Here is an 18,974-nt window from a genome sequence, read left to right on the forward strand (position 1 = left end):
ATAAATAAAGGGGGACCAGTGTTTAACCACCACTTTCTAGCTGGGGGTCCTGAGGTTCTCAACACAAAAGGAATTAGAGATGTCATCCTGGGCTTGGACCGCAGATGTAGTAGCTCCTGATTTCCCTCCCTATCCATTGGCCTGGCTTCCACCCAGAGTCCCACAGAGCCAAAACGCATTTGCGCATTCTGCAACAGGCGGCCATTTGCCAGGACAAGAAGCTGGCCTGACATCAACCCAACAATCTAGGGCCGCCAGAGAGGGAAGGCTTCACTGTCTACCGTCCCTTCCCCGCTCTATCCCAGACTTGAGCAGGATTCTGTTACATGGGCTGCCTAGCCAGGCATCAAGGGCTTAGTATAGCAGCATGGCCTAGTGGATAGTAAGCGGTTAGTAAATACCATAATTATAGGGCTCTGCACACAGTAAGCACTCAATAAATACACACAGTAAGCGCTCAATAAATACCTGTGATTGACTGACTGCATGTCCCATCTAACGGCCACCCTGCCAGGAGGTTCTGCAGAACAGAAAGACTAACCTCACCTCAGGGTGATTCTGCAGCCACAGCCGGCTGCTGCCTGGACAACCAGATGCAATCCTGGCCAGTGGAGAGAATGCCAGAGCTTAGCTCACAGGGTATCAGGAACAGTTTATGGCCTTGGATGAGATTTCATCTACTCTTGGGGTTTTATCTTCTTCTTAATGACTCTCAAGGCCTTTGTCCTCACCAGTTGTTTCAGGCATTTAATTCCCTCCTCAAATCCCCTGCCCGCCCCCACCCACCCGGCCCCCAACATATATTGCCCCCAATTACCTAGCCACATATTTTATTGAGAAAATGAAACCATCAGATGTGATCTCCCTAAAACCTCTCCTGCTCCACTCCAGACCCTCCATCCTCCTACAGCTTCTTTGACCCTCCCATCTTTCCCACCAGTATTTCAAGAGATTTCTCTCCTCATCTCAAAATCTAGCCCCTCCACCTGTGCATCTGACCCCAGCTCTTCACACCTTATACTTGCCTTTTCCCTTCTTCTCTTCCCTGACCACCATCTTCAACAGCTCACTCTCCACTGGCTTCTTCCCCACTGCTTTCAGATATGCACCTGTCTCCCCTATCCTTAAAGAAAACCTGCCCTCCAGTTATCGCCCTCTTACAATTCCTTTCCAAACTCCTTGAGCTACCTGTCTGCACCTGCTACCTCCACTTCCTCTCCTCTTAATCTCTCTTCAACCTGCTCCAACCTGACTTCCACCCCCTTCACTCCACAGACATTGCCCTCTCAAAGGTCACCAATGATCTCCTTCTTCCCAAATCCAGTAGCCTCTATTCTATAGGAATCCTCTATCTCTCAGCTGCCTTTTGACACTTTGGCCCACCCTCTTTTTGTGGAAACATTATCTAACTTTTGCTTCACTGACACTGTTTCCATGTTCTCCTATTTTTCTGAACTCTCAGTCTCTCTTTTGGGCTCCTCCTCTGTCTCCCTCCCACTTAGTATGGGAGTCCCTCTAGACTCAATTCTGGATCCCCTTCTATTCCCCATCTACACCCATTCCCTTGGAGAATTCATTCACTCCTATGGCTTCAACTACATCTTTATGTTGATGGCAACCAAATCTACATCTCCAGCCTTGACCTCTCTTTCTCTGCAGTTTCATATTTCCTCCTATCTTCGGGACATCTCTATTTGGAGGTCCCAGTGATATCTCAAACTTAACATACCCAAAAAAGAACTCATCTTCCCACTCAAATCCTATCCTCCCCGTGACTTTTCTCCTCATTGTAGACACCACCTTCTTCCTGTACAAACCTGTAACATCTCTCTCATTCAACCCACATAGTCAATCTGTCACTAAATCCTGTAGGTTCTAACTTCACATCACTAAAATCCATCCTTCCCTCTCCATCCAAACTGCTACTACATTACACAATAACGTACTCATCCTAACCCACCTTGACCTTTGCACCAGCCTCCTTGTTGACCTCCCTGTCTCCTGTCTCTCCCCACTCCGTTACATATTTCAGTCAGTCGTCCAGATCGTTTTTCTAAAAAAAGTTCAGTTCCCCACTCCTCAAAAACCTCCATCTTCCTCTTCAAGCAAACTCCCTGCCACTGGCTTTAAGGCACTCAATCACCTTGCCCTCCCCTACCTTAATTCGCTGATTTCCTACTACAACCCAGCATACTCACTTTGCTACTCTTAACACCAACCTACTCACTGTATCTCAATCTCATCTATCTCACTGCCGAAACCATGCCCACGTCCTATGCCAGGTGAAGCAACAGGGCATAGCAGATAGAGCCCCATACGGGACAGGGACTGCATTCAACCTGATTTGCCTGTATCCACCCCAGTGCTTAGTATAGGGCCTGGCACATAGTAAGCTCTTAACAGATACTAATATTATTATTACGGACATTATTATTTCTGCCCTCTGGCCTGGAACTTCCTTCCCCTTCATAACTGACAGACGACTAATCTCCCCATCTTCAAAGCCCTACTAAAATCATATCTCTTCCAAGAAGTTTTCCCACATCTAAGTCCTCATTTCCTCTATTCCCTCTCCCTTCTACATTCCTAGTATTGCCATTATTATAATTATTACTATTATCACTATATTCGTTAGGTCCTTACTATTTGTCAAGCACTGTTCTAAGCACTAGGAAGATACAGTTTAATCAAGTCAGACACTAAGTAGGAGGGAGAACATGTACTGAATCCCTATTTCTGCTGTTGAGTAAACTGAGGCACAGAGAAATTAAGTGACTTGCCTAACGTCACATAGCAAGTATGTGGCACAGTCAGGATTAGAACCCAGGTCCTCTAACTTCCAGGCTCATACTTTTTCCACTATGCCATGCTGTCTCTCACCCTTGCACTTGGATTTGTACCATTTGCTCACCCCTTCCTCGGCCCTGTAGTACTTACATACGTATCCATAATTTATTTTAATGTCTGTTTCCCCCTCTAGACTGTGAGCATCTGTGGGAAGCAAAGCATTGTACCCTCTCAAATGCCTAGTACAGTGTTCTCTACACAGTAAGCACTCAAAGATTTATTGAGTGGGTCCAGGGTGTTCCCTGGGGTTGGGCTAAGCCATTTTCTCCTTGGGTAGCAGGGGCAGCTGGTCTGGGTTCTCCACCCCAAGAGGCAGTGTGCAGATCCTTCTGAGTGGGTGAATTCCATTGCCTCAGACCTACCAGATTCTTAATGTGGCCCTGAGGGGAGGGGAGGGAATGCGCAACTCCTTTTCACTACAGCCAAATTTCAGGCTGCCTCCAGGTGATTGAAATCAGACTACAGGTATTTTTTTTTAAAAATGATAATAATAATTGTATTTGTTAAGTGCTTAGTATGTGACAGATACTGTACTAAGCACTGGGGCGGATACAAGCAAATCTTGTTGGACACAGTCCCTGTCCCTCATGGGGCTCACAGTCTTAATCCCCATTTTAATAATAATCTTAACGATGGTATTTGTTAAGCACTAACTAGGTGCCAGACACTCTACTGTGCCCTATGGATACAAGCAAATCAAGTTGGACAGAGTTCCTGTTCCACATGGGGCTCACAGTCTCAATCCCCATTTTACAGATGAGGTACTGAAGGACAGAGAAGTGAAGTGACTTGCCCAAGATCACACAGCAGACAAGTGGCGGAGCCGGGATGAGAACCCATGACCTTTTGACTCCCCGGCCCATGCTCTATCCACTACCACTACGCCATGCTGCTTCTGCTTTACAGCTGAGAAAACTGAAGCTCAGACAAGTTGAGTGGTTTGCCCAGAATCACACAGCAAACAATTGGCAGAGTCAGCATTAGAACCCGGGTCCTCTGACTTGCCACTGGGCCAGAGCTGCTTGTCTTCTCCAGGGCTCTAACATCCTGGAGGGAGATGGCCTGCAAAGCTGATCCAGCTAGTCTGAGCCTGGCACCGTCTTCCCTGCTGCATCCAGGAACTACACATGCCCCAAGGGAGATGGTCCCAGTTCTCCAGAGTGACAGAGAGGGCAGCTCCAATTTCATAACAATGATGCTCATTTGTCTTGGCATTTACATGGCACTTGGGGCTTGCAAAGCGCTTAAGTCATCAGTCAGTTAATCCATTCAGAGAGAGGTGCTTTCAGGCTGCCTGGATACAGATGAAGGCGCTCACTGGGATGCATAGCCTAACCTCAGAACCACTTAAATGAGCATTGGTTTGGAGGGGGCGGGGGGCGGGCACGGACACTGGGATGTCCAGACTGCTGTGGATCGGGAATGTGTCTTTCAACTCTGTTGCATTTTACTCTCCCAAGCCCTGAAGTTCAATGCTCTGCACACAGTGAGCCCCTCACTAAATACCACCGATTGATGATAATAATTAATAATTATAGTATACGTTAAGTGCTTACTATATTCCAGGCACTGTACTGAGCGCTAGGGTGACTACCAGCAAATCGGGTTGGACACGGTCCCTGCCTCCCACAGAGGTCGCGGTCTTCATCCCCAATTTATAGATGAAGTAACTGAAGCACAGAAAAGTGAAGTGACTTGCCCAAGACCACAAAGCAGACAAGTGGCAGAGCAGGGATTAGAACTCATAACCTTCTGAATCCCAGACCCACGCTCTATCCTCTATGCTATAATTGATTGCCCCAGAAGGGAATTAACTGAGCATGACAAAGGTTCCCTCTCTGGGGGCCCAGGCTTCTCTTCAAACCCTTCTGGACACAGTTCTAAACAGCGTGGCTCAGTGGAAAGAGCATGGGCTTTGGAGTCAGAGGTCATGGGTTCGAATCCCAGCTCAGCCACTTGGCAGCTGTGTGACTTTGGGCAAGTCACTTCACTTCTCGGTGCCTCAGTTACCTCATCTGTAAAATGGGGATTAAGACTGTGAGCCCCATGTGGGACAACCTGATTCCCCTGTGTCTACCCCAGCGCTTAGAACAGTGCTCTGCACATAGTAAGCGCTTAACAAATACCTAAATAAATAAATAAATAATAAAAATATGTTCCTCTGGATTTAGCTCCTTCAGCCACCAGATTCAGTAGCCAGAATTACAATCCTGTTACACCAAGTACCTGAGCTATTGTCTCAAAAGGCTACCTGTTGTTTTGGAAGCTGTCCATTAGTAAGTTCCAAAATCCATCCAAGTGTTGATTCTCTCTCTCAGGACCCCCTGTCTTGTTCCTTTCTCAAACTAATTCAGGGGTTTTAGGGGCTGCAGCCCAAGGTCAATCAATTAATCATTTGCATTTATTGGCCACTTACTATACGCAGAGCACTCTACAAAGTGCTTGGGAGAATACAACAGAATTAGCAGGTTTGGGGCTAACGGGGGGGGGGGGGCCACTACAAAATTAGATACATAATTATATACATTAAAAAATAATGTATTAGCTATAGTTTGTAGTACGCATGACAGCTGCTTTGGGATGAGTAGACTATTATTAATTAAAACTGTATTCTACATATTTGAAGACTGAAATATAGTCACAGAATGTCAGGTTTATTATAGAGCTAATAACCCCGTTGCCAGAATGTGATTATTTTTTTATAAATTGGAAAATAGGAGCCCCGCAAAATCTAAAAGCACTGAGCCCATAGGACAGAAAATTCAGCCCTTTTCCTCCTTTCCCCTCATGTCTTCCTGACCCTGACTCTGGAACAGCCCAGAAAAATCTACTAGCTGGGTTCTGCTCCTCTCGTGGCCCTGACATGAGTCCTACCTGCTCTCTCCTAAATCTTTTGGATACTTACAATGAATTAATCTCCTTCTGCTTGATGTTCCAGGCCCTCACACAAAGCAGAAAGAAGCTCTAATTGGGTTTGGGTTGCTGTTTCTTAATCCTCCCTCTACCCTGGAATTCTCTCTCCCTTCATATGTGACAGAAAACCACTCTCACCATCTTCAAAGCCTTATTAAAAATCATGTATTCTCCGATAGGCCTTCCCTGTCCAACCCTTCATTTCCTCACCTAGTCACCCTCCTTTCTACATTGTCTATGCCCTTGGGTCTGCACCCTTTAGGCAGTTATATTCTGTCCTTTCCCTCAGCCCCATAGCATTTATGTACATATCCATAATTTATTTACTTATATTGATGTCTGTCTCTCCCTCTAGATTGTAAGCTCATTGGGAGCAGGGAATTTGTCTACCAACTCTGCTCGACTGCACTATCCCGAGTGTTTAGTACATTACTTTGCACACAGTAAGCTCTCAACCAATACAATTGATTACACCCTGCCTTTTCTACTCTCTATTTTATTTTAGTGTCTTTTTCCCCCACTAGATTGTAAACTCCTCGTAAGGAGTGTAAAGACTGTAAAAACCGATTACCACTTCTTTTGTACTGTACTCTCTCTGCACACAGTAAGTGCTTAATAAATATCATGGATTGATTGATTGTTTGATTGCCCGTGCCCTTAGTGCCACTTGGCTGAGTACTGTGAGAAGCAGCCTGGCTTATTGGTTAGAGCATGGGCCTGGCAATCAGTCAGAAGGAACTGTGTTCCGATCCTGCCTCTTCCATATATCTGCTGTGTGACCTTAGGCAAGTCACTTAATTTCTTTGTGCCTCAGTTACCTCAACTGCAAAAAATGGGAATTTAGAGTATGAGCCCAATTTGGGACAGGGACAGTGTCCAACCTGAATTTCTTGTATCTACCCCAGCACTTAGAACGGTGCATGGCACATAGTAAACGCTTAACAAGTACCACAATTATTACTACGAGAGCTGGATCGGATGACCTTTCTTGGAAATGGCAATGTGAACGGACCATGACCCCGGATGGATATGAAATAGAAGTTAAAGGAGAAACCCTAAAAGCCTGATTCTCAGGAAGTGTGATGCCAGGTGGGTATGTGGAAAAGGATAACCAAATACCCAAGGAATAATAATAATAATTGTGACATTCATTAAATACCATGTCAGGCATATACTAAGCACTGGGGGGGATACAAGCAAATCGGGTTGGACACAGTCCCTGTCCCACGTGGGACTCATTGTCAATCCCCATTTTACAGATGAGGGAACTGAGGCCCAGAGAAGTGAAGTGGCTTGCCCAAGGTCACACAGCAGGCAAGTGGCAGAGTTGGGATTAGAATTCATGACCTTCTGACTTCCAGACCCATGCTCCTCCCACTGCACCATGCTGCTTCTCAGACTCTTTCTGCTGCCTGGAAGGGTGTAAGATTAGGTTAGACGTCAATGGATAGTTTAAACGACCTCCACTGTCGAAGGCGTGGTTGAGGCAAGGTGGCTTGAGGTCTATATGGCTTCAGGCATTCCCTCTAGACTATAAGCTCAGTGAGGGCAGTGAACTCGTCTACTACATTTTCTAAGTGCTTAGAACAGTGTTCTGCACACAGTAAGCGCTCAATAAATACAATTGACTGATTGATCCCAGCCCTGGCAAAACTATGGCCAGGGAAATTCTCTCTCAGATGCCAAGTCTGCCCTAACAGCCACTGGGAAAAGATTCACCCTAAAGCCACTGCTTGGTTTAGTAAGAACACCCTGGCATATTCCCACTGTACCCCCGGGCTCACTTCCCAGCCTCCGCAGTCAGAAAAGGAGTCCTGTGTGATGAACCCTACAGTCTATCTGTGCTGCAAAGAGCTCAGATGGTTCATAGGGCCAAACTGAATGGAAAAAAGAAATACGTGCAGTACTAAAGTTTTTAGATTTTATTTATTTTCCACCGTGAAATTTCATCATCCATCCCCATTCCTGCAGCCTTCTTACTAAATGTGCCTCTCTAGGGCTGGGGAGGAGGAGCCCAATATTCCATTTGGCAAACTGCCCTCACTGCCATGGAAGGGAAATCCCTTTCCTTAAAAGTCAAACCCGAGGTGCAGGAATCCTTGCCTTCCTCTAAACGTAGGGGATCCTCTCCAGATCCGGTCCTGGGCAAGTCACAATAATAATAGAAAAATCCTTCTCTGAGGATCCTTACAAGACCCACAGGGTCTTATAAAGTAGGTGGCTAGGGAGGAAACTACCAAAGTGCATGTGCTCTCTCCTTCCTCCCCCGTCTCTCCCTGCTGCTACACACCAGACTTCACTTGCTGCCATTGTGACCCTTCCCATCTTTGCCCACTACACTTGCTTCACCTCTCCAGTTCGGATGGGGCAGGGTGGGGATGTAGCCAGGGTATCTCGGGGAAACAAATATTTCATGCCATCCCCTGCTAGAAAGGAACTGTACTTTCTAAAAACTCTCAGTCAAAGGCATTTACTGGATGTTTTCTGTGGGCAGAGCGCTCTAAGGGCTTGGGAGAGTACAGAGAAGCAGCATGGCGAAGTGGATAGAGCATAGGCCTGGGAGTCAGAAGGTTGTGGGTTCTAATTCCAGCTCGGCCACTTGCTTGCTGTGTGTCCGTGGGCAAGTCACTTGCCTTGTCTGTGCCTCAGTTTTCTCATTTGTAAAATGGGGATTAAGACTGTGAGCCCCATGTGGGACAGGGACGGTGTGCCCAACCCAACTTGCTTTTATATACCCCAGCATTTAATACAGTGCCTGGTGCACAGTAAACACTTAACAGGTACCACAATTACTATTATTATAATAATTATGTTGGTATTTGTTAAGCACTTATGTGCAGAGCACTGTTCTAAGCACTGGGGGGATTCAGGGTGATCAGGATGTCCCACATGAGATTCACAGTTAATCCCCATTTTACAGATGAGGTCAATGAGGCACCGAGAAGTGAAGTGACCTGCCCACAGTCACCCAGCTGACAAGTGGCAGAGCCCGGATTCAAACCCATGACCTCTGACTCCCAAGCCCGGGCTCTTTCCACTGAGCCACGCTGCTTCTCTATTGCTACAACAGAGTTGGCATTAGAACCCAGAACCTCTGAGTTCTACCTCTTTTGACTAAGCATGTGCCTCAACACATTATAATTGCTATCATTATATCTGGTATGGCATTTAAGTGCTTACTGTGTGTCGAGCACTGCTCTAAACATTGGGGTAGATACAGGGTAATCAGGTAGGACATAGATCCTGTCCCATATGGGCCTCACACTCTAAGCAGATGGAAGAAGAGGCATTGAACCTCCATTTTACAGGTGAGGAAACTAAGTCATAGAGAAGTTAAGTGACTGACCCAAGGTCACCCAGCAGGCAACTGGCCGAGTCAGGATTAGAACCCAGGTCCTCTGACTTCCAGGCTTTTATGTTTCTACTAGGTCATGCTGCTCCTGGACCAATTATCTTTTGGAGTTTCAAGACCTAAGAAATGTTTGTGCTCCTAGCCCCTTCCCCTGTAGGGATGGGGATCCTGAGAGTGACTTTCCAGGTGCCCCACAAAACCAGTGAAAAAACTCAGAATGAGCATGAGTACGCCCAAATACGATTCAATGAACTTTGCAGATCCAAAGTAGAATGTGCGCTGAACACTAGGTGGAAGGGGAACCTCCCTAAAGAGGGGTGGTTCTAGCACCCTAATGCACATAGTATTGTGTATTTCTGCCTTACCTTTTATGCCAAAGGAGAGAGTGGGGAATATTTAGCATTCTGTCAAATGTGTATTTACTTAGCGCTTATGTTTGCAGAGCCCTGTACTAAGCACTTGGAAGGGTACAATAAAACAGAGTTAGTTATGTCTATTTCCTTGCCCACAAGGAGCTTACGACGTAGAGAGGAGCTTACAGTTTTTGTCTTCTATCTCCCTTCAGTCATCACTTACAATCCATCAGTGGTATTTATTAAGAGCTTTACTGTGTGCAAACCAAATGACTTACATATGCCTCACTGACTTTCAGTTCCAAGGCCTTTGGTTTGACCGGTTCTACTTAATACACGAAAACACAAGCTCCAAAGCAAAGTCTTTGTGGAAGTACTTTGTAGCGGAAACTGACACTCACAGTCCAAAACCTGTCTTGTGCCCAAATGCTTTATTCATTCCTTCTCCAAACAGCCTTTTCTTGGAGAACACATAAGCCAGTCTCTCACGTCCCCCACAGGGAGAGTTGAGTGACGATATTTCTGGACATAACTCAGTCATATAAATAACTGCAGTTCACATGTGCTTGAAAGCAGAAGCAGAGCTGGAGTGGCCAGGGGTGTCCGGGCCATTTCCTATTAATTTGAGATGTCTGGGCAGTGGTTGTGAATTCCGTGTGAGCTTGTGTATTAATTCATCTTAAAGGTTTTGGTTCTATGATAAGACCTAAAATTATATTCTCATGGCATCTGACTTTCGCAGTAAAACGGCGCAGTAGATTGCCCTTGAAATTGAAATCATTGAATTCCTCTAACAGAGGAAAACAGTAAATCAGCATGGAACTTAATATTCACTAATATTTTCTCTCTCTTTTCCCGAGAAACCGTGCTTGCTGAAACAATAGGCCGGCAACCTGTGCTGCCTGGGAGGCTGGTAGATTCAGATCAGCATGTCCTACTGGATAGAGTACGGGGGTGGGAGTCAGAAGGACCTGGGTTCTAATCCCAGCTTCACCTCTTGTCTGCTGTGTGACCTTGAGTAAGTCACTTAACTTCCCTGTGCCTCAGTTACCGCCTCTGTAAAAGGGGGATTAAGCCTGAGAGCCCTATGTGGAGCAGGGACTGTGTCCAATCCAATTATCTTGTATCTACCTCAGCACTTAGTAGAGTGCCCGGTACCTAGCAAGCGCTTAAAAAATGTCATAATTATTATTATTAGGTCTTCCTTCCACACTCCTTAGGAGAGTGCAAGGTGAGGACTTGGGGGTGGGGGGCAGATTGTTTGGGGCCGAACAGTATTCCTCTCTCAGCTCCTTTCTACTTCCCTACCTTCATTCTTGCTTCCCCCCTCAACAACAAGCCACTGTTTCTACACCACTTGGTGTCTGAACATTGCCGTCTGCCTTTAGACTGGAGCACAGGCACCGAATTACACTCTGTGTTCAATACTGAGTTGTAATTTCTTCACACAGATTTGGGTCAGGACCTGCAGGTTTATGCTGATTATAGGCAGGTGTGGGAGAATAAGAGCAGGAGTTTTCCATTTAATCATTTGTCTCCTCCAAGTTTAATTACAAGGATCTTTTTGACTCTTGATGTTCTACCTGCTTGACCAAGCGAGTTCCATTTAAATAAATGATGTCACAATTGGTGCACCAGAGAGGGTCTGAGTTTCTGCTCCTAGCTCATTCCTGAACTACACATTCTGCAACAGGATAATGTTCCGGTGTGGGAGCCCATTTGGAAGTTTTCAAGCCAAGGCACGGGCTTAATCAATCAAGTGTGTTTACTGAGTACTTACCGTATGCAGGGCACTGTACTAAGCACTTGGAAGAGTACACTAACAGACACATTGCCTGCCCACAATGAACTTACAGTCTACAGGGGGAGATAGACATTAACAGGCAGTGTTGAGAAGCAGTGTGGCTCAGTGGAAAGAGCACGGGCTTTGGAGTCAGAGGTCATGGGTTCGAATCCCTCCTCGGCCACTTGTCAGCTGTGTGACTTTGGGCAGGTCACTTAACTTCTCGGTGCCTCAGTTACCTCATCTGTAAAATGAGGATTAAGACTGTGAGCCCCACGTGGGACAACCTGATTCCCCTGTGACTACCCCAGCGCTTAGCACAGTGCTCGGCCCATAGTAAGCGCTTAACAAACACCAACATTATTATTAATATAAATTATAGATATGGACATTAAATGCTGTGGTGCAGGAGGTGGGGGTGAATAAAGGGAGCAAGTCAGGGTGATGCAGAAGGGAGTGGGAAAAGAAGAAATGAGGGCTTGGTCAGGGAAGACTTCTTGGAGGAGATGTGCCTTCAATAAGATTTTGAAGGTGAGAAGAGTAATCGTCCATTGGCCATGAAAAGGGAGGACGGTCCAGGCCTGAGGCAGGACGTGGGAGAGAAGTTGGCGGGGAGATAGACGAGATCGTGGTAAGGTGAGTAGGTTGGCATTAGAGGGGTGACGTGTCGGGGCTGGGTTGAGGTAGGAGAGTAGCAAGGTGAGGTAGGAGGGGCCAAGGTGATTGGCCATTGGTAAGGAGTTTCTGTTTGATGCAGAGGTGGAGGGGCGACCACTGGAGGTTTTGAGGAGTGGAGAAACAGACTCGACGTTTCTGTAGAAAAATGATCTGGGCAGCAGAGTGAAATATGGACTGGAGTGGGGAGAGATAGGAGGCAGGGAGGTTAGCAAGGAGGCTGATACAGTAATCAAGACAGGATAGGATAAATGCTTGGATTAAGACGGTAGCAGTTTGGATGGAGAGGAAAGGGCAGATTTTAGCCATATTGTGAAGGCTCACCCAAGAGGATCTAGTGATAGATTTTTTGGGGGGTTGATATTTGTTAAGCGCTTACTATGTGCAGAGCACTGTTCTAAGCACTGGGGGAGATACAGGGTCATCAGGTTGTCCCACGTGGGGCTCACAGTCTTCATCCCCATTTTACAGATGAGGTAACTGAGGCACAGAGAAGTGAAGAGACTTGCCCACAGGCACACAGCTGACAAGTGGCGGAGCCAAGATTTGAACCCATGACCTCTGACTCCCAAGCCCGGGCTCTTTCCACTGAGCCACACTGCTTCTCTAGATCGAATATGTGAGTGGAATGAGTGAGAGGAGTCAAGGATAATGCCAAGGTTACAGATCTATAAAACAGGAAAGATGGTAGTGCTGTCTACAGTGATGGGAAAGTCAGCAGGGAGGATAGGGTTTGGATGGGAATAATAGGAATTCTATTCTGGACATTATTTAGCAGCTGTAAGAAGCCAGCTGCTCAAAAACAGAGTGCCTCTCTGGACAAGGTGTTGTGGACAGGGAATGTGTCTGTTTTGTTCTCTTATACTTTCCCAAGTGCTTAGTACAGTGCTATGAATAAAGTAAGTGCTCAGTAAATGTGAACGACTGACTGATCGCTCTTGCCTCAGGGACCCTGCCCAGCGTGGCTCAGTGGAAAGAGCCTGGGCTTCGGAGTCAGAGTTCATGGGTTCGAATCCCAGCTCTGCCACTTGTCAGCTGTGTGACTGTGGGCGAGTCACTTCACTTCTCTGTGCCTCAGTTACCTCATCTGTAAAATGGGGATTAACTGTGAGCCGCACGTGGGACAACCTGATTACCCTGTATCTCCCCCAGGGCTTAGAACAGTGCTCTGCGTATAGTAAGTGCTTAACAAATAATAACATTATTATTATCTGAGCCTCGGGCTCCCCATAAATTAGAGGGGAGAACCACAGCTGACCTCATCAGAAGTACCTCAGTGTGGCCTCATGGAAAGAGCATCCAAATGAGAGTCAGAGACCTGGGTACAAGGGCCAGTTCCTACACCAGCTTACTGCACTTGAACCCGCAACCCCAAGCATTTCTGTTCTCACCCCACCCCCACAGCACCCATGTATGTACCTTTACACTCAGTTTCTTCCCCTACCTGCAATTGAATTCATCGATCATGTAGTATTTATTGAGCACTTACTGTGTGCAGAGCACTATACTAAGCACTTGGAAGAGTACAGTATAACAGAGTTGGTGACATGTTCCAAGCCATAATGAGCTCACGGTCAAGAAGGGGACACAGACACTAGTGTAAATTATGGATACGTACAGAACTGTCTTTGTGCTGGGGGAGAAATGAATAAAGGGAGTAAATCCAAGTGAGATTTATTTTTGTGGCCATTTCCCCCACTAGATTTTAGGCTCCTTCAGGGCAGGGATCATGTCTACTTACCCTACTGTACTCCTCTGAGCACTTAGTACAGTGCTCTGCAAATACTCACCTTGTCTTATGCTGTCAAGTTGACTCCGACCTAAAAGCGACACCACGGACACATCTCTTCCAGAACGCCCCACCTCCATCTGCAAATCGTTCTGGGAGTATATCCATAGAGTTTTCTTGATAAAAATACAGAAGTCATTTACCATGGTTTCCTTCTGCGCAGTCAATTTAAGTCTCCACTCTCGACTATCTCCCATGCTGCTGCTGCCCAGCATAGGTGAGTTTTGACTTGTAGCAGATTGCCCTCCGTTCGCTAGCCACTGCCGGAGCTAGGAATGGAATGAACAGGCCTCTGCTTGACTCTCCTTCCCATAGTCGAGACTGATAGAGTACTGGAAGCTCTCCAGATGCGACCCTGGGAGGAGCTGCACATACTTAGCTCTTACCAGATATTATTGATGACCATGGTACTAGGACCTCGGACAAACCTCTTAAAAATCCTCTGAGTTTCATGTCTTCATGTGTAAAATGGGAATGAGAGATTATGAGTTCTGGGTGAGACTGGGACTGTGTCTGATTTCATGATCTAGCTCACCAGTTAGCAAATCATAATAATAATGATGATGGCATTTGTTAAGCACTTACTATTTGCCAAGCACTGTTCTAAACGCTGGGGTAGGTACAAGGCAATCAGGCTGTCCCACGTGGGGCTCACAGTCTTATTCCCCATTTTACAGATGAGGTAACTGAGGCACAGAGAAGTCAAGTGACTTGCCCAAAGTCACACAGCTGATCAGTGGCAGAGCCAGGATTAGAAGCTGACTCCCAAGCCCAGGCTCTTTCCACTAAGCCACAGTGTTTCTCCTGGTAAATAGTAAGTTCTTAATAATTTTCACAGTAATCATGTAATCATCATTTTATAATTTTATGACATGCCTCATATACTCTCTTAGACTGTGAGCCCCATGTGGACAAGGACTTTATCTGACCTAAATACCTTGTATCTACCCTAGCGCTAAGTACAGTGCCGGGCACATAGTAAGCACTTTGCAAATACTAACAAACATCATCTATATCTACTTGGATATCCCACCGACAACTTAAACTTAACATGTCCAAAACAGAGCTCCTTATCTTCCCATCCAAACCCTGTCCTCCCCTTGACTTTCCTGTCACTGTAGAAGTATCATCATCCTTCCTGTCTCAAAAGCCCATAAACTTGACCTAAACTTTGACTCCTCTCTCTCATTCAACCCACATATTCAATCTGTCATTAAATCCTGTTGATTCAGCCTTCACAACATTGCTAAAATCTGCCCTTTCTTCTCCATCCAAAATGCTACCACATTAATTGAAGCACTTATCGTATCCTGCCTTGATTACAGCATCAGCTTCCCTGCTGACCTCCCTGCCTCCTCTCTCCACTCAAGTCCATACTTCACTCTGCTGCACGGATCATTTTTCTACAGTAACATTCCACGCACGTTTTCCCACTCCTCAAGAGCCTCCAGTGGTTGCCCATTCGCCTCCACATCAAACAGAAACTCCTTACCAATCGGCTTAAAGCATTCAATCTCCTTGGCCCCCTCCTACCTTTCCTCCCTGATTTCCTACTAACTGTATCTATCTTTATCACCCTATTTATTTTGTTCATTTTGTTTAATGAGATGTACAGCACCCTGATTCTTTTAGTTGCCATTGCTTTTATGAGATGTTCTTCCCCTTGATTCTATTTATTGCCATTGTTCTCGTCTGCCCGTCTCCCCCGATTAGACTGTAAGCCCCTCAAACGGCAGGGACCGTCTCTATCTGTTGCCGACTTGTTCATCCCAAGCGCTTAGTACAGTGCTCTGTACATAGTAAGCGCTCAATAAATACTATTGAATAAAGCGCTTACTATGTGCCGAGCTCTGTTCTAAGCACTGGGGTAGATACAAGGTAATCAGATGGCCCCACGTGGGGCTCACAGCCTTAATCCCCACTTTACAGATGAGGTAACTGAGGCACAGAGAAGTCAAGTGACTGGCCTAAAGTCACACAACTGACAAGTGGCAGAGCCGGAATTAGAACCCACAACCTCTGACTCTCAAGCCCGTGCTCTCTCCACTAAGCCACACTGCACTCATCGACTACCAGGAGAAACAGTGCGGCCTGGTGGATAGAGCACAGGCAGCACCCTTGTTCTTGGATTTGTACCCCTTATTCACCCCTTTCTCAGCCCCACAGCACTTATGTACATATCCATTATTTATTCATTTATATTAATGTCTGTTTCCCCTCTAGACTATAAGCTCACTGTGGACAGGGAACATATCTACCAACTCTGTTATAGTATACTCTCCCAAGAACTTAGTACAGTGCTCTGCACACAGTAAACACTCAATAAATTTGATCAATTGATATATATGGAATTGGTAATATATGGCAATATATAGTATGTAGCAAATATAATGGCAATATGTATAAAATGGTAATATAGTAGCAGCAGCGTGGCTCAGTGGAAAGAGCACGGGCTTTGGAGTCAGGGCTCATTAGTTCAAATCCCAGCTCTGCCACTTGTCGGCTGTGTGACTGTGGGCAAGTCACTTCACTTCTCTGCGCCTCAGTTTCCTCATCTGTAAAATGGGGATTAAGACTGTGAGCCCCACGTGGGACAACCTGATTCCCCTATGTCTACCCCAGCGCTTAGAACAGTGCTGGGCACATAGTAAGCGCTTAACAAATACCAACATTATTATTATTAGTAGTATATATATAAATAAAATGGACCACATACATGCCATTACTCTCCCTATTTGCGATTTATTTAAGCTTCTGTCTTCCCCCACTAACCATAAATTCCATGAGGGCAAGGATAATGTTATCTAATCTTTTGCATTCTCCCTAGAACTTAATAAGTGCTTTACCCAGAGTAGGTACTCAGTAAGTGCCACTGATTGATTGATTTCTTCAGGCCAATATTAAGTATCAAGTAATGGTTTTTCACTGGCCCTGCACCACCAGGAGTTTGCCTAGGATGGTGCTCGGATACTGTCTGGGGGCAGACCGGCCAAAGCTGAGCCACCTCAGGTTTTCCTGGAAAGTGAGGGAGTAGGCCTGGGTTGCCCTGTACTTCTGGGGAAGGCTTGGGACAATCTATGGAAGAGAGATGGGAATCTTCATTAATCTGCTCCAAAGAGAAGGCACAACTGGAGGAGGAGGAGTTTTTTGTTTGTTTGTTTGTTTGTTTGTTTAATATCCCAGCCTCTCCAGGAAATCCTGAAAGCAGGAAGAATAAAATGATTTAGTCCACCTCCCGATGTGTCCAGTCCCTCAGAGAATACAGCAGGCTCACCAGCTGGTGACTCAATACAGCCTATCTCAGGTACCAGGCACAGGGACCAGAGGAAATCTGATATGGCTATCTCCTTCTGTAATTTGCTCCTCTCTGTTCTACAGAATACCGCAGGAACCTTGGACTTCTCTTTACCTAAATAAATCCGATTCGAATCCCAGGCCCAACTGCATAACATTTTAAGTCAACGTCATATGTTAAAGAATTGGTCGGTAGGGGAAGGGGAGGTGCAGGGAAGAAGTAGGATCTGAGATGAAGCTGTAATTTTAGACAGTCATCACCAAAATTCCCAAGGCAGCTATACTGACTCAAGCGAAACCCATCAAACCATGAATAGCTGTAAAAGTGGGTGCAGTTTTTTTTAATGGTATTTGTTAAGCATTTACTATGTGCCAGGCATTGTTCTACATGCTGGGGTAGATATAAGGTAATCAGGTTGGACACAGTCCATGTCCCTCGTGGGGCTCACGGTCTTAATCCCCATTATACAGACTGAGTCACAGAGAAGTTAAATGACTTGCCTAACATCACACAGCAAAGTGGCAAAGTGAGGATTAGAAGCTGGGTCCTTCTTAAACCTAGGCCTGTGCTCTAACCATTAGGTGATGCTGCTTCTCAAACAGTTCTGCTTGGAGGCAGGGGAATGATGAGACGACCCTTCCGAGTTCCACAGTCTGGGGTGTTTGGGATTCCAGGCCCACAGGCACAAGGAGCATCTGAACTTCTGGTATCGAAAATTAGAGACACTGTGAACAATGACTGCATCCCACCAAAAGGCCAAGCCAGCCCTCTGTGTGGATTGCTCACAGCCGCTTTGTCCCGGAAACTAAATAAGCTTAGCTCTGGAACCAGAGACCACACAGGGATGGGGAATAAGGAGGTCATGGCATCTCATTTCTCCTTAGCGCTCTCATTAAATGTGCGGAAGCCTCCACGGCGGGGCTGGGTTTTCTCTCGCCTGTTCAGATAGGTACAGACAAACTGGCTCGGATCAAGGACGAGCCAGACAAATAGTTTGAGCCAGAACGGGAGAATTGGATGGAAAAGCTAATGAAAGTGGCTTCTCAGCGCTGAGCTGAATTGGCCATAGATCTCACTCAAACACACTCACCCAACGCACTGCCCTGATCAGCTCTCAAAAAGCCTCCCAAGAAAACCAGCCCTGGGGGTTAAGAAAACACCAGAACTCTCACTCGGGGGAGAGACTGCTGCAGGTCTCAGGTGCCCAGAGATCCTTGCGGGAGGTCAGGAGAAGTGGGGCAGTGTCCACTGCTGGCTCAATCCGATACTGAGAAGTGGTGTCATCCCCTCACCCTCTCTGTATCCAGTGCCCTGCCTGTGCAACTTTTGGCCCGGTGAACTCGCCAAGTTCACCACTCAAACTGCAACAACAGCTTTCATTTACTAATAATACAAATAATAGTGGTATTTGTTAAGTGTTTACTATGTGGAGCAGCGTGGCTCAGTGGAAAGAGCCCGGGCTTGGGAGTCAGAGGTCATGGCTTCTAATCCCGGCTCCGCCACTTGTCAGCTTTGTGACTTTGGGTAAGTCACTTCACTTCTCTGGACCTCAGTTAGCTCATCTGTAAAATGGAGATTAAAACTGTGAGCCCCACGTGGGACATCCTGATTACCTTGTATCTTACCCCAGCACTTAGAACAGTGCTTGGCACATAGTAAGTGCTTAACAAATACCATCATTACTATTTTCATTATTATGTGCCAGGCACTGTACTAAGTGCTAGGGTGGATACAAGCAAATAGGGTTGGAAGCAGTCCCTGTCCCAGGTGGGGCTCACAATCTCAATCCTCATTTTACAGATGAGATAACTGAGGCCCAGAGAAGTGAAGTGACTTGCCCAAGGTCACACAGCAGACAAGTGGAGGAGGCAGGAGTAGAACCCATGACCTTCTGACTCCCAGGCCCGCGCTCTATCTATTATGCCATGCTGCTTCTCGTTTACCTTCTCAGTATATCTTTGGGATAT

Source organism: Ornithorhynchus anatinus, chromosome 2 (assembly GCF_004115215.2).
Source record: "Ornithorhynchus anatinus isolate Pmale09 chromosome 2, mOrnAna1.pri.v4, whole genome shotgun sequence".
In the NCBI taxonomy this organism is placed as follows: Eukaryota; Metazoa; Chordata; class Mammalia; order Monotremata; family Ornithorhynchidae; genus Ornithorhynchus; species Ornithorhynchus anatinus.